Consider the following 18,127-nt stretch of genomic DNA (forward strand, 5'->3'; position numbering starts at 1 on the left):
ACCCATTTAAAGTATGCAAGTCATTTCTTAAAATATATTCACAAAGATGAGCAACTATCACCACGATCAACTTTAGAACATTTTCATCACTCCAGAAAAAAAAAAAAAAGTACCGTACATGATAGCAGTGCTTCTCCATTTCTCCCTAAAGTCTCCAGCACCAGGCAACTACTATTCTACTTTCTGTCTCTAAATGTTTCTATTCCAAAAATTTTATATAAATGGAATAATACAATATGTGGTCTTTTGTAACTGCATATAGCGGGCCATAAATAAATTGGTTTCTAAGTGAATTAATAAAGTGTGAACCTGCTAAAATAATATAATAAATTAAAACAAAATAATTAGTTATTGGAAGTGCTAACTATTGTTGTAAAGTTGAATTTCTCAATTAAAAATAAGTATAAATTTAACCACTGTATAAATAAATTTACTTACTTATAAAAGTTTGAAAGACAATTTTGCATAATCAGAAAGAATTATTGATCTATAGTTGTTATAAACTTGTTTCATGTATCTTTAGCCATGCATTAAAATATAATTTTAATGGTTTTTGTATCCTACAGAGATTAAACTACATAATTCATGAATAAACTTAAATATTTATTTTAATAGCACTTAAATCTTGGTTTTCATCCAAGAAGTGATTGCAGATGGATTTACATGTTGACCTGACATATAAAACATTCTTACCATAACTCACAGGCATCCAAGAAAGCTGTGGGATGGGAGAAAGAAGTATTTTTATAAATTTTATTGGAATAAACATAGCATTATGAACAATATGCGATTTTCTCCTGGGAACTTACCCATGAAACAGAAGCCTGTTCATTATGCCCTCAATGCAGCGATGAAACTGTCCAGGTTGTGGGGCTGTGACACACGCATGAATGGCCAGAGTGTTAGTGAGATCTGACCCAGAATGATCTCGCATAGGAATCTGCCTTTCTCCAAAGAGAACCATGCGAGGCTTACAGCTGACATTTTACTTAATTCATGTTGCTGTCCACATTTGCCGTGTAGTACATGTGAGTTATTTTGTGAAATAATAGAAAAGGAAGAACTGTGGATTAGGGAACTGAAAATCAGAAGTGTGTGCTCAGGTCTGACAATGGCTTTTTGTGTAGTAGTAGACAAGGTTCCTGACTTTAGCAATTAAGGTTACCACAGATTAACTGTGTACTATATTAATTTTCCTCCCTTCTAATTTAGGGAACTTAAGTTCATTAAGTCATCAACATTTACTGAGCACTTACTATGTAGAAGACACAGATAGACCATAATGAGGCATACATTCTAGAAAGAAAATGTGTCTTGCAGCTTTGATATTCAGACATTTTGAGTGAAACGATCTGGCAATAAAATTTCTTCAGAATTTTAATAGGTCCAGTTTGGAAAGGCCCATAAACGGAATGACAGTTGGCAGGAGCACCTCTCCAACACTTTATGAGTTTCCTTAATTCCACTAGTGCTTAGATTAAATTATGCAAAGCTGAGTTTGCAGCACTGGAGACCTGACATGGCATAAAAGGGTGTGGCAGATAACTTGGTCTAAGCCCACCTACAGTCCCAACATGCTCAACAAAGTTGCTAGTATTGCCTTCCAAATGTCATAGGCAAATGACACAGTGCATGGTGTGGGTTTGATTCCATCCTTGTTATTCAAAGGCTACATGATGTCTGGCAAGTCAACTTGTTTCATGGTTTTCTCACCTATGAAAGGAACATCATAAAAGTAATCTCACATGCTATTGTAAGAATTATATAAAATAACTGCCAGTATTTAGAGGATTCAACAAATATTAGCACCCTGGTGTCTTCCTCTGACCAGAAACGTCTCAAGATGCCACTGCTGCAATCATATAGTTGCATGGAAATTACGTTTTTCAGCCAATCCAGATCAGATTCTAGTCCAATATCTAGAGCTGAAAAAATGTAGGGAAATAAATGTTAGAAATGTCTGAGCTGGGAGTCCTTGGCTCTTCCCTAGTTTTATTTGTGACTTTCGGAAATTAATTCAGCATCCTTTGGCTTCATGGAAGACCCTGGGAATAAGGAAATCAGTACTATTCCAATGCTTCTTATCTGGTTATTGGGTGAGTCAAATGAATCATGCAGGTGGTTCCAAAAAAATAATGCGTTATTCATTTGCCATTTTATTCTGAGCAAAAATTAGAAAAAGGAGAGAGGAGAGAAAATCACGTTGAATTGTATCCAATTATTCCCCGAAGAACAAATTGGCAAATTCATATTATGGAGAAGTTAGTTCAATATGTCCACCACCAGTTTACACAGAAACAATCAGTACTTTGGGCTAAACACAAGACTAGTTGTGAAAATCTCACCAGCCAGAACCTTCAGAGCTACCTGTAAGAGTGAACAAGCATGGCATCTGTGTTCAAAGCTAAATAGTAATAATAATAATAATAATAATGATTTATGAAACCTTGGCAGTATTTAAAGCTAAATAGTAACAATAATAATAATTTATGAAACCTTGTCGGTTTTTTTTTTTTTTTTTTGAAACTGAGTTTCACTCTTGTTGACAGGCTGGAGTGCAGTGGGGCAATCTTGGTTCAATTCAACCTCTGCCTCTCAGGTTCAAGTGATTCTCCTGCCTCAACTTCCCGAGTAGCTGGGATTACAGGCATGCACCACCACGCCTGGCTAATTTGTTTTATTTTCAGTAGAGATGGGGTTTCACCATGTTGGCCACACTGGTCTCAAACTTCCAATCTTAGGTGATCCATCGACCTCGGCCTCCCAAAGTGCTGGGATTACAGGTGTGAGCTACTGTGGGTATTAACAATAGTAAAATAAGGATCTGATGAGATAACTGGAAAAAAGTCAGTCCCATGTTTCCACCACATCCACGACATTTCAGAAGAGGTATTTAACCTTATGAAACCTTCTCTTGTCAGCATGGGGATTCCTTTCACACAACTCAGTATTTTTAAAATCAGCTACTGCAATGTTTTCTACAAGCATCTACTGAGAATACGTTCTTTTCTCCTCCAGAAAAAGAAAAAAAAAAAAAAAAAGCCCAGAGGATTTTCTTATGCCGCTGTTTCTGCAAGAATGAGAAGAGAACAAGCTGGGAGTGGGAAACTTCACTAAAGGCAGTAGCAGGCCCCAGGGAAGAGAGCACATGGCAGCCCGGGCCCCTCATAGCCAGCATGGAGACAGCTCTCCCAACCTAAAAAGGTGCATCTGTGTGCCACATAATACAAAGGAGAAAAAACTCAGAAAATCAGAGAGAAAACATTAAAATAATCTCCATTCCATAGGAAGCATCACATTTTAAAAGTTTAAAATTTTGTTACATGTGTAACAAAATTTATATTATATATAACATTTATAATATATATATTTATAAAATTTGTTATATATAAAATCTTCAATTTTATGCATAAAAGTTCATAAAATGGTTTTCTCAACATAGAGGATTATCAGAAAACAATTTTTTAAAATTTATGTGAGACTAGAATTATTCTTACTCTAAATCATTGTGATATTATTAGATGTGAGAATGCCATTTAGCGTCCTAGAAAAGTCCAAATGTCCTTCCAGCTTAGTTGAAAAAAAAAAAAAAGACAAATAGGTTCCCTGTTGGCCAATAACAATTAAACATACCATTCAACAAAGAGTAGCAAATAATTCCCAGGTATTCAGACTTCCATCTTTGCAGATACTCAAAGGCAAAGCACTTCACCCATTTTTACAATTGAACACCATGTAAGCAGAACATATACTTTATAATGAAAACATAGGAAGATTGTAAATTGGTTTTTATTTTGAGCTGTACGTGTGCATAAAAATGTGCAGAAAGATATTCAAAATAGATGATATCTGTACAAATCTATATATCTGATTTTAAAGCAGTGTAAGATTGTATTTGTTCCCTGTGAAAACTGAAGAGCATCATCAAAAATACCTGAGCGCTCTTATTTTCTTTCCCTTTTTCATTTTAAGCCCTGCATATAGTATCTGACCTGACAGCTTTTTGTTTGTAAATGAAGTGAATAAGCAAACATACTTGGCAGCATCTCTTAAGGGATTCTGAACATTCTAGGATTCTGTGCAGGCACCAGGTCGTGACATCATCACTGCTCTTGCTTCAAAGCACAGAGAAATTACTTGGATAAAACATGGCAGGATTTTGAAATCCTAGGTCCAGTAAATAAATCAAATTTACCTATGATTTTGGCACTTTTCCTTTCTCGGTGCCACTTGCTTTGTTTATAGAAGCTAAATATATAAAGGCATTACGTTCTTTTACTACAATACCCACAAATGACCATTTCTTGAAGAAAATTGTTGTGATATAGAAATACTGGGCAGGAAAAGTTAGGGAAATCATGTCTTGAGAATCACGTTGCCAGGCTCAAATCGGGTCAACATAATCTAGACATGAACTAGAACCAGTGGCTAAACATCTTTAAGTCTGTTTCCTCTTGTGTAACATAGGGATAATAAAGATACATGCTTCATAGGGTGGTGAAGATGAAGGGATATAATGCCATCAGTAAATACTCAATGAATGTCACTATTTTTCACTCCTTTTAAGACAGGAAGGAATATTTATTAGCTAACTGGACAATGACCTCTAATGACTTGGATGGTGCCTTAGATGGAGTCCCTCATTCCTCCACAGTCCTGACACAGTGTTGTAAATTGTTAGAGCCACTGAAAGTTATGATGTTCACAGCGGCAGACAAGAACAAGGCAACATCTGGAGACATTAAACCAATAGATCTCATTTTGATGAAATATTAAGCCTATCCTAACACTTAGTCTGCAGTTGCCCTATTTATAGCTAAATTGGCAAATTAATCTCTAATAAAAACAGGCAGCCCTGCATTGAATTAGCTTCATTTCTGGATAAACTATAGACAAGAAGAGAATAGGTTTATAACAATTACCATTTGCCCAGTCTTCATTGTCCAAGCCAAAAACCAGAAAAACATCATTAACTTCCAAAATCTAAAACTTCCCATATGACTTTACTGCTTAAATCATTTTAATCATCTCTATTGCTTAAAACTTTTTTCAGCCTTGAAGTAAAATTTATGTACAATAAACCATACATATTTAAGTCTTGCAGTTTGATGAATTTTGCTATAAGGGTACACCCAAGAAGCTATCACTGCAATGAAGATAATGAACACATCTGTCAACATCAAAGATTTCCTTGTGCCCTGTAGGGTCCTTCCCTTTCCCCTACCTCACACCTCTCACGTGCCTGTTCAGAGACAACCACAGGTCTACTTTCTGAACCTATAGATTTGTTTGTCTACAACCTTATGTATATGGAGCCATGTACTATGCTATCTTTTGTGTTTAGCTCATTTAACTTAACAAAAGTATTTTTAGTCTCATTGAAGTCATTGAATGTTTCAACAAATAATTCCTTTTCAGGCTGAATAGTATTCCACTGCACAGACATAACACAATGTGTTTATTCATTCACGTGATGATGGACATTTGGGTTATGTCCAGTTTTCAGCTATTATGAATAAAGCACATATCAACTTTCATGCACAAGTTTCTAAACAGTTTATGTTTAGACATAAATATTTGTGTTTTGGTTTCTGCCTGTGTATGATTATCTTTTACCCTTCTATTTCTAATAAACTGTAGTTGTGTAACTCAAAATTTCTCCCTGTACCCCCTTGACAGGCCAAACCCCTTTTTATATCTCAAACTCCAGAATCCTTTCACCAGAGACCCATATTGTTACAACTTCACTTCTACTGAATGTTCTCCCTAGGCCATTCAGGAAAGATGCTCCTCTTCTCTGTAGGCTGAGCTCATCATCCAGGACCCCAATTTCCCATCACAGTAATTAGAACTATCTATTTAGAAGTTCACATCCCACTGGGACTTTAAACCCTTACATGTCATGATCAAGGTAGTTTTCATCTTAACTCTCCAGGTCCTAGAAAATAAATATCTGTTGAACTGGGCGTTGCATGTGCAAGGAAATAAGTATAATTATATATTTAAACTACATATACACTCAAAATCATATTTCTAGATGGTGGATTGGTAAATGTGCAATCTCTAATGTTTCAAAACACTCACCACCGCCTCAAGGTTTCCAACCTATTTTTTTTTTTTTTTTTTTTGAGATGGAGTTTCACTCTGTCACCCAGGCTGGAGTGCAGTGGTGCAATCTCGACTCACTGCAAGCTCTGCCTCCTGGGTTCACACCATTCTCCTGCCTCAGGCTCCCTAGGAGCTGAGACTACAGGTGCCCGCCACCATGGCCTGGCTAATTTTTTTTGTATTTTTAGTAGAGACGGGGTTTCACTATGTTAGCCAGCATGGTCTCTATCTCCTGACCTCGTGATCCACCCGCCTCAGCCTCCCAAAGTGTTGGGATTACAGGCGTGAGCCACCACACCCAGCCCCAGTTTCCAACCTAATTTATGCATGTTTTATAGTCACAGGCAAAACTGTGTTTTAAAATATGTCATATTCCACAATTCTGCAGGGATGTTTATGTCCCTATTTATTCAAAGTATTAGTATTTAATAAATCTGTGCAACTCACATGTGTCTCATAAAGTAGCATGAGTACTTCTGAGTCAGCAAGTCACAGGATTGCCTTTGCTGTCCTGGATCAGGTATTTTACATTCTTTTGTTGTTTAAGTTTGTTTTATTGCAAAGTTGTACTAAGAAATTACGTTTCTGAAAAGTTCTAAAATTACAATCCCTCTTTGGTGATGGATGGTTTCTAAATACTTCATAGTGCGCTGACTCCATCAACTACATTGTGAACTTTCCCTCCTCTGAATGAGGCTCCACATCCTGGTCCCATTCAACGGGAAAGCCCCTCAGCACAGGATTTTCTGTGGTACACAAAGGACAGTGTTTCACCAAATTAGTTCTTTTTGCATTGGGGAATTGGGCAATTTTTAATATTTTAATTAATAACTTTAACACTTGTATAGCATATTTTTGTTTCTATTATCTTACTTAAATCTTCTCATCACAACTTTATAACTTCCATTTTCCAGTTGAGGAAACTCCGGTTTTACAAGGTCATAAAATGTGTCCAAGCCTACAGACTCCAGACTCAGAAATGGATCTTCAGACTCCAAACCCCTTGTACTATACCCATTGCCTCCCTGTCAACGCAGCCTAATTAAACAGCTAAAAATTGAAGCAAATATTTTCCTTTGAGATTCTGAACATTTATCATATGTCATTGGTCCAGATTTTTGCCTAATGTCTTAAGGATGACATTGAACTTTTGGTTTCTTTGTGAAAAGATGTCAGCATTTAAAAGTAAAGATTATATAGTATAGTTTTACCACAAAAACCAGTGATATCAGATTGATGTTACCCAAGCTAGGGGTTCATTGCAAAAGTAGAATCCAAGACCCAGAAAAATAACAATCAACAAAACCATGACATAGCTTCAGTACTCGATGGTCATGGAGTGCAGGATGCGATCTAAAGATGCAAGGAGGAAATCTAATGAGTAATATTGTTCAAATAGTATGAGATTTTTGTTTCTAAATAAAAAAATGTGTTTTTTGCTTTCTTAACTTCCATCAATTGTCAATATTTTACAGAGAGTTTACAAAACCCATGGAGAGGAAATTGTACCTGAACAATGGGAGCCTGTGCATTTGTTTTTCATACCCAATATACTTAGGAAAAGAATTAACCAAATGTTTTCTCTTTCAATTTATTACTTATTAAGCTGTTTTCCCCACACACTGTTATTGTTGTATTAGCTAAATACATGTGTCTGAGTCCATTTGGGTTGCTATAACAATATCTTTGTGACTGTGTAATTTACAAACAGCAGAGTTTTTTGTTGATAGTTCTGGAGTCTTGGAAGTCCAAAATCAAGGTGCTGGCAGATTCAGGGCCTGGAGAAGGCCTAGTTTGTCACAGAGGCACCTTCTATGTGTCACAACATGGCAGAAGGAGTGAATAAATTCTCTTAGATCTCCTATAGAAGGACACTAACTCCAGTCACAAGGGAGGACCCCTCACGATTTAATCATCTCTTAAAGGACCCATCTCTTAATACTACTGTATTGGAAATTAAGTTTCAATATATGAGTTTTGGGGGTGAAACCAATGTTCAGACCATACCATTCCACTCCTAGCTTTCCAAAATTTGTGTCCTTCTCACATGCAAAATGTATTCATTCCATCATAATAGCCAGTATCAGCTCAAAAGTCTAAAGAAGTCCAGAGTCTCATCTAAATGTCATCTAAATCAGATATAGATAAGACTCAAGAAATGATTCATCTTGAGGCAAATTTGTCTCAAGCTGTAAGCTTATGAAATCAAACAAGTTATGTGCTTCCAAAATACAACAGTGAAACAGGCATAGGATGGAGATTCCCATTCTTTTCTTTTCTTTCTTTTTTTTTTTTTTGAGACGAGTCTCGCTGTGTCTCCCAGACTAGAGTGCAGTGGTGCGATCTTTGCTCACTGCAAGCTCCGCCTCCCGGGTTCACGCCATTCTTGTGCCTCAGCCTCCCGAGTAGCTGGGACTACAGGCGCCTGCCACCATGCCCGGCTAATTTTTGGTATTTTTGGTAGAGACAGGGTTTCACTGTGTTAGCCAGGATGGTCTCGATCTCCTGACCTCGTGATCCACCCGCCTCAGCCTCCCAAAGTGCTGGAATTACAGGCGTGAGCCACCATGCCCGGCCTGGAGATTCCCATTCTAAAAGGGATACATAGGAAGGAAGAAAGAGATAACTATTAATAATCCCAAATTCAAAATCCTGTTAGGAGAGCAACATTAAATATTAAGGCTTGAGAATAAACTTATTGGACTCCATGTCTCATGTTCTGAAAGAATTTTCTGAGGCTTAGACTCCCAAAACTTGAGTGGCCCCACCCCATGGCATTTAGGCACAGCCCATGAGTTGCACACCAGTGGCCCCATGTATCAAGGAGGTGACCCTGGGTCCATAGTTCTACCAGACATTGCCCTAGTTGAGGCTCTTTGAGGTGGTTCTGTCCCCAAAACACCACTGTAAATTGCCCTAGTCGGGTTCTCTGCAGTGGCCTCACCCCTACAACAGTTCTCTGCCTGTGCCTGAGGCCCTCTGGGGTGGCTAAAAAGCTAAGCTGTAACAGCTTCATAATGTGAAGTTTCAAAATGCTTGGTAGACAAAGGTCTTCCAGGAGGACGCTCTAAGAACAATAATAAGCGTTGAATGAAAAGTGATACCTCATGATCTCACTTGTATATGAAATCTAAAAGAGTTGAATTCACAGAAATAGCAAGTAGCAAGTGGTTACCAGATGCAGGAAATGGGAGGTAGACGGAGGAAGGGGAGATGTTGGTCAATGGGCACAAAGCTACAGTTAGTTGGAGGAAGAAATTCTGGTGTTCTCTTGCAGAACAAGGTGACTATATTTGATAAGAATGTATTGTACATTTATAGTGAAACTAGATCATTTTAAATGTTCTCACTGCAAAGAAAACAAATATTTGAGGTTAAGGTATGCTAATTACACTGATTGGATCATTCTACAATGCATGCATCTATCAAAATATCAATTTGTACACCATAAATATATGCAATTACTATTTGTCAATTAAAAGTAAAATAAAACTTAAAAAAATGAAAATCTCCAATTGTTTATATCCTGGAGTTTCTGCTGATACGGACACAGCTAGATGATCTAACTCTAGGGGAACCTTTTTTGGGAAGATAGAAGCAGTAGAACCATTGGTGGCTAGACTTGACAAAATTAGAGATTTGAGGGACTTTAAATTCCCAGCAGGCTTCTCTTTTAAGGCATTTGCCACATTCTGAAGCTGTTCATGGAGGAAGCCTATCGATCTCAAAAAAACAAAACAAAACAAAAAACAATGAAAAAGAAAAACAAAAAACAAACTACTCAGCTCTAAGGTCACATAATAATTACATAAGTCATAAGTTCTAGAGTCAACGAGTTGGACTAACCTCAAATGGGCAGTTTTCAGAGTCTCCCTTGACTGGTAGTTGACGAAGAGATGTCTGATTTCGCTGAGAAGCAAAGCCAAAATTCCAGATTTCTGGGTAGCGAGGAGCCGAAGACATTGTGATTTCAAATAAACCCTTGGAATCCATGTTTTGGGGGCAGGAACTAACCAGAGTTAGGCAAAGTTTTAATGAAACTTTAACCCAGTCTTGATCCAGCTAAGTCCATAACAAACAAGATAATGAGCCCCTAGTCTTTGATTAGCAAAGTGTTGATTCTCTGTTGTAGATATCACCATCTGATGCTTCTAATTTTTTAAAAATAAACCATATCTAGCACACAACTAAAATGTAATGAATATATTAAAAGTATCAGTTTTATATTGTCACAATAATGCTATGCACCAAAATAAATAAATAAATAAATACTCAGCTTTAAGGCCATACATAATTATATACATCATGAGTTCTAGAGTCAATGAGTTTGACTAACCTCAAATGGGCAGTTTTCAGAGTCTTCCCTGACTGCCAGTTGACCGAGAGGTGTCTGACTTAGCTGGAATAAACTGGTGGATTTGGCTTTGCTCCTTGTGCCTCATTTCCCAGCAAGCTCATGTGTCCCTATTCTTGTGACATGGGCAGCGGAGCAAAATGGCAAGAAGAAACATACAGGCACTTTTTCAAGCCTCTGCTTGTGCCATTTTGCTAACATGGCCAAAGTCAGCCCTGTGGCTATTCCTAGATTCAAGTGGCAGAATGCTCTGCCCAATGGAAGGAAACTGGGAAGTTAAAAGGTGAAGTGTGAGGACAGAGGGAGGGGTAAAACTCAGGGTCTTGACTGCAATAAATCCACTACATCAAGAATAAGATGGCATAAACCATAAATAACAGGGAAGAACACAACAGCAACTTGTGATCCAACTGCTGTATTAATTGACAATGAATTTAAAGTAACTGTTGGGTACATTCAGAAAACAGAAGAAAGAATGTAAAAATATATAAACATTTAGAGGATTTTCAACGAAGAACCAGAACTTACTAAAAGTAATTGAAAGAATACTATAAAATAAAAAATATAAAATATATGATATTAAGAACTCATAAAGACCTTGGGGACACAAGTAAGATAGCAAAATAGGAGGTCACCCCCTCCTTTCCCCAATGACAAGAATTCTGCACCTGTCCACAGACAAAAATGTCTTTGTGGGAGCCTTGGGATTTAGGCAGGACATTGTGAAATCCTTGAGTAGCTCAAAACCTACAAGTGTCATTTTGAGAGTGCAGTTCCCTGATTAGGGAACTGGCTGGGAATATCACCCACCCATGCCACCAGGTCAGGCTTGCCATATCATTCTTACAGCATATTGTGAATTAGCCGTGAAGCTTGAGTTAATTAGCCCCTCCCAGCTGTGGTCTGGAAGCAGTTCTGCCCAACTGAGATTCTACTGGGAGACATGACCATCTGAGTTTCCTTGGGAGGCTTGCCAAACTTTGTCCCAAAGTGGATTCTCAAATGACCCTGGATCTTATGCCCCTTTTGTATAGAGATTGATAACCGTTCTGCTTGCCTGGGGACCCAGAGGGAGACACGTCCAGCAGTGCCCCTATAGGTAATGCCCTGACTTTGGTCCCATTATAGATTTTGAATAACCCTTAAAAATTGGCTCCAGTCTTTCTCAACTAGAGTCTAAAAATAAGACTGTTAACCCAGGAACCCATCAGGAGATATGCCTAGTTACGATTCTGGAGACTGGCCTGAACTTCTCAGTCTCAGCTGCGGGCCCTGAAACAACTTTGTATCTTAATTCCAGCCATCTCAAATCATGGACCAGGGCAGTACAACCAGCCCAGGGCGGATCATCCAACCAGTGATCCAACAGGAGCTCTCTCAGAAACTCAGAAAAGGCCACACTCATCAGCATACTAGGCAAATTCTGAAGCAGTACATCATATCAACACCAGCTCCACATACTAAGATCTTAGAGATGGTCCAGTTCACCCAGGGACCAGATAGAACCCATGCCCATGAGAACCCCTGGAAAGAGGCCTGTTGATTATGGTGTCTACTGCAGACCCAATATCAGCCACATGACCAGGATCCAATACCACTCTACTGCCTACTGCAATCCCAGAGGCCATTTCCTTAATCCAAAGACCCAGTAGGAGAGGATCTTAACTTGGCAAATCCAGTCTGTAAAGCCTGAGAGATGAGTTTGCTCCTTTCAATGTATAGACATCAATGCAAAGCTACACAGATAACAAATAATCACACAAACATTATACCACCAAAGGAAACTAATAAAACTTCAATAAATGACTCCAAAGAAATGGAGATGTATGGATAGTCTGAAAAATAATTCAAAAGAATTCCCCTAAAGAAGCTCAATGAGATGCAAGAAAATACACATAGACAACTAAATAAAATTATACAAATATTAAATGAACAAATAAAGAAGTTTAATATGGAAATAGGAACCATTAAAAAAACTCAACAGAAGCCCTAGAACAGATGAATAATATTACAGAACTGAAAAACTCAGTTCTAACAGTGGATTTGATCATGCAGAAGAAAGAGTTAGTAAACACAAAAGTAGGTCACTTGAAATTAACCAATTAGAGTAATAAAAAAACTGAAAAAGAGTGAAGAAAGCATAAGAACCTATGGAACACCACCAAACATATGAATATAGGCATCCCTTCGTACTCATAGGAAATTGGTTCTAGAACCCCTCATAAATATAAAAATATGCTGACACTGAAGTCCCATGTATAAAATGGCATAATATTTGCACATAACCTATGCATATCCTCACAAAATGCTTTAAATAATCTCTCCATTACTTATAGTGCTTAATACAATGTAAAAGTTATATAAATAGTTAGTATACTGTATTGTTTTCTAGTATTATTTTTATTGTTTTTAAAAAATATTTTCCATCAATGGTAGGTTGAATCCATGGATGCATAACAAGCAAATATGAAAGATCAACTGCATACAAACTACTGGAATACCATAAAGAGAAGAAAGAGACAAAGAGGTAGAAAGTTTATTTAAATAAATACTGCCTGAAAACTTCCCAAATCTTGGGAGTGATATGAATATACAGTTTCAGGAAGCTCAAATCTTTCCTAGCATGATCAATTTTAAAAAAAGAATACTTTGAGACACATTATAATCAAATTGTCAAAAATCAAGAAATACAGAAGAGAGACTCTTGAGTAAAGGAAGAGAGAAGAAACTTGTCACATAGAAAGAATATTCCATAAGGCTATCAGTAGACTTCTCAACAGAAAGCTTGCAACCAAGAAGACAGTAAAGGGACATATACAAAATTCTAAAAGAAAACCAATCAAGAATATTTTGCCCAGTAAAACTATCCTCCATAAATGTAGGAGAGACAGTGATATTCAAAGACAAATAAGCTGAGAGAGCTCATCACCAGGAGACTGGCCTTACAAGACTGCTTAAAAGCGTTATTTGGATTGAAATAGAAAGATAGCCTGGGCGTGTTGGCTCACGCCTGTAATCCCAGCACTTTGGGAGCCCAAAGTGGGTCGATCATGAGGTCAGGAGTTTGAGACCAGCCTGGTCAATATGGTGAAACCCCGTCTCTACTAAAAAATGCAAAAATTAACTAGGCATGGTGGCATGTGCCTGTAGTCCCAGCTACTTGGGAGGCTGAGGCAGGAGAATTGCTGGAACCTGGGAGGCGGAAGTTGCACCACTGTACTCCAGCCTGGGCGAGAGAGCAATATTTAGTATAAAAAGAAAAAAAGAAAAAGAAATAGATAATAAGTAACTATGTGAAAACATATTAATGTATAAAATTCACTGGGAAAGGTAAATATATAGTCAAATTCAGCATACTCTAATACTGTAAAGGTGGTATGTAAATCACTCTTAGTTTTAGTGTAAGAATTAAAAGAAAAAACTATTGAAACAACTATAACAATAAACAATTAGTTAACAGATACATAATATAAATAGATGTAAAGAATGAACCAATAGCATAAAATTTCTGGAGAGAAATAAAAATGTAGACTTTGTATGCAATAGAAGATAAGATGCTATTAGCTTAAATTAGGGCATTGTAACTATAAGTTATTTTAATCCAAACTTCATGGTAACCACAAAGAAAAAAAAAAAACTCAAGTACATACACAAAAGAAAAAGGAATCACAGCATATCACTACAAAAATACAACAAATCACACAAAAACGTGGCAAGATTGGAAGAGTGGAACAAAAGAACCACAAAACTAAAAAAAAAAAAAAATTAGCAAGATGGCAATAGTAAGCACTTACCTGTCAATAAATACTTTAAATGTAAATGTATTAAATTCTGTAATCAAAAGAGTTAGAGTAGCTGAATGAATAAAAAGACAAGATTGAATAATATGTTCCCTACAAGAGATTCACTTTAGCTTTAAGGGCACACATAAACTGAGAGGTAAGAAATAATAATAATAAGATGATAACCACAAGAAAATAGAGGTGGCTATATATATATCAGACAAAATAAACGTTAAGTCAGAAACTGTAAGAAGAGACAAAGAAGGTCATGATATTACGATAAAGAGGTTAATTCATCAAGAGGACATAAGAATTTTAAGTATGTGTGCACCCAATATCAGAGCACCTAAACATGTAAAGCAAAAATTAATAGATCTGAAGTATGAGATACACTGCAAGAATATAATAATAGATGAATTCAAGACTCCCACTTTCAACAATGGATAAATTATTTAGACAGAAAATCAGTAGGGAAATAGTGGATTTGTACAACACTTTAAGCCAAATATACCGAACAGACAAATACAGAAAATTCCATCCAGCAGCAGTAGGATACACATTCTTCTAAAGTGCAGATGAAAGGTTCTTCAGGGAAGATCACATGTTAGGCCACAAACAAGTTTTAAGAAATTTAAGAAGCTTGAAATCGGCCGGGCGTGTTGGCTCACATCTGTATTCCTAGCACTTTGGGAGGCCAAGGTGGGCAGATCACGATGTCAGGAAATTGAGACCATCCTGGCTAACACAGTGAATCCTCATTTCTACTAAAACTACAAAAAAAAAATTACCCGGACATGGTGGCAGGCACCTGTAGTCCCAGTTACTCTGGAGCATGAGGCATGAGAATGGTGTGAATCCGGGAGGTGGAGCTTGCAGTGAGCTGAGATTGCACCACTGCACTCCAGCCTGGATGACAGAGCAAGACTCCATCTCCAAAAAAAAAAAAAGAAGCTTGAAATTTGTCCACAAATGAAATAAAAGTAGAAATCAGTAACAGGAAAAGTCTTGGCAAATACATGGAACTTACACAAAATGTTCACCACAACCAATGGGTCAAAGAAAAAAATTAAAAGTAAAATTAAAAAGATCTTAAGACAAATGAAAATGGAAACACAAGATGACAAAACTTATGGGATGCAGCAAAAGTAGTTCTAAAATTGAAGTTTATAGGATTAAATGCCTACATCAAAAAAGAAAGATCAAAAATAAATAATAGTACACCTCGAAAAACTAGAAAAAGAAGAACAAACTAAGTCTAAAGTCAGTGGAAATATGGAAACGATAAATATCAGAGCAGATATAAATGAAAAAGAGACAAGAAAGACAATATAATAGATGTATTAAACAACAAATGGTCCTTTGAAATGATAAACAAAATTGACAAACTTTTAGCAAGACTAAAGAGCAAAGAAAAAAGACTCAAATAAATAAAATCAGAAATGAAAGAGAAGATATTACAAATATTACTACAGAAATACAAAATATCATGAGACTGCTATGAATAATTAGAGTTACACACCAAGTTGAATAACCAAGGAAAAATAAATAAGTTCTTAGACGTAAACAACCTACCAAGACTGAATAAAACAAAATGGAAAATTTAAACAGATGAATAAGGAATAAGGAGACTGAATGAATAATAATGATAACAAAATCTCCCACCAAAGAAAAGAACAGATGGCTTCATAGCAGAATTCTACCAAGATTTATAGAACTATTACGAACGCTTCTCAAACTATCTCAAAAAATTAAAGAAGTACATCTAAACTCATTTTACAAAGCCAGCATCAAAACATCACATTGTACTCAAAAATATACACAATTCTTATGCATCAATTAAAAAGAAATTTTAAAAACTTATTAAGAACCCATTGGGATGGGTTTAAAAGTTCTTTGGAAACATTCAAATATAAGATTAGTGAGTTAAAGATCGCTAAATTTAAAACATAAAAATTCAGATGAAAAAGAATGGAATGTGAGACATTACACATATACATAAATATATAATATATGTATATATAATGCACGTGTTATATAATGTCTCATATTCTATTCTATTTTATTATCTGGAAAAGACATTGTAGGAATATGAATATGTATGCATAGGTATGTATACATATATATATGTATTCCTACAACGTTTTTATAATGCAGTATTTTCTTCACAAACTAATAGCTCTCTATTTGCAAATCCCTGTGCTTGACATTTAAGGCCTTTTATTGAATAGTTTATTAAACGTCCTGCAGGGCCCATTGGTCTTTATATCCTAATGTGCACAGAGAACATTAATACTGTCTTTTGGAAACTTGTATGTCTTCTAAATGTTACCCGTTTTTAGTGATTTTCCACAAGAAATTCCTCCAGTTAAAATCTCCCATAGTGGTCATTGCCATCACTGTATTTATTTTATTTTTTTAGAGATAGGGTCTCACTTTGTTACCAAGGCTGAAGTGTAGTGGCATGATCATAGTTCAGTATAAGATTGATCTCCTGGGCTCAAGCAATCCTCCCACCTCAGCCTCCTAAGTAGCTGGGACTACGGCTGCATGCCACCTCACCTGGCTAATATTTTTTTTAGAGATGAGGTCTCACTATGTTGCCCAGGGCGGTCCCAAACTCCTAGCCTCAAGTGATCCTCCTGCCTCAGCCTCCCAAAGTGTTCAGATTACAGGTGTGAGCCAGCATGCCCAGCCTATTTTTTAATAGTATTGTACAATTTAGCATGTATGTTTCATTTGCTTTGTTTGACTATAACATACCTAAGGATAGAGATTAAGTTTAATGTTAAAGATAAATCAGAAACACAGCTGATCTCACATTTCCGTGTCAGCATGAGACAAGCAAATAAATTGCTGAGGGGAAGCACCACAATTCCTGATTCTAAATAAAATAATTCTCTCAGGGGTTTTCTTTTCTCTTTTCTTTTCTTTTCTTTTTTTTTTCTTTTTTGAGACAGTCTCGCTCTGTCACCCAGGCTGGAGTGCAATAGTTCCGCCGGCTCACTGCAAGTTCCGCCTCGTGTTAGCCAGGATGGTCTCGATCTCCTGACCTCGTGATCCACCCACCTTGGCCTCCCAAAGTGCTGGGATTACAGGCGTGAGCCACCGCGCCCGGCCTCGGGGGTTTTTTGTTTTGTTTTGTTTTTTGAAACGGGGTCTCGCTCTATCGCCCAGGCTGGAGTGCAGTGGCACAATCTTGGCTCACTGCAAACTCCACCTCCTGGGTTCACACCATTCTCCTGCCTCAGCCTCCCTAGTGGCTGGGACTACAGGCGCCCGCCACCACGCCCGGCTAATTTTTTTTGGTATTTTTAGTAGAAACGGGGTTTCACCGTGTTAGCCAGGATGGTCTCGATCTCCTGACCTCGTGATCCGCTCATCTCGGCCTCCCAAAGTGCTGGGATTACAGGCGTGAGCCACCGTGCCCGGCCAAGTGCAGGAATTTTTAAAGCACAAATTATTTCCGAAAGACAGCCATTCTATACGTATATTGGGTGGTTTGTGGCAGTGCAGGTGGTGGGAAGAGGTAGGAGGGAAGCGGCAAGTCGGGAGCAGATTCTAGCAAGAATGCAGGCTGTGGAGGAAAGGTGCTCTGCATCCCAGCGATAATGAGCGGCTTTAAACAGGGACATGATGTGATTAAACTTACATTTTCAGAACACTTTTTTCTGGCTGGATATGGTCTGAAACACAGGTTGAAATGGACAAGACTGTTGTGAGAGGGATCAGTTAGAAAGATATACGTGTCATATACATATACACACATATATATACATATACACAAATATACACATACATGTGATTAGGTAATAAGTCTACATAGGTTGATGTAGAGAAACCTATAAAGATTTATTTATAAGGTAAATACCTGTACCTGTCTATC

Source organism: Macaca nemestrina, chromosome 9, assembly GCF_043159975.1.
Source record: "Macaca nemestrina isolate mMacNem1 chromosome 9, mMacNem.hap1, whole genome shotgun sequence".
In the NCBI taxonomy this organism is placed as follows: Eukaryota; Metazoa; Chordata; class Mammalia; order Primates; family Cercopithecidae; genus Macaca; species Macaca nemestrina.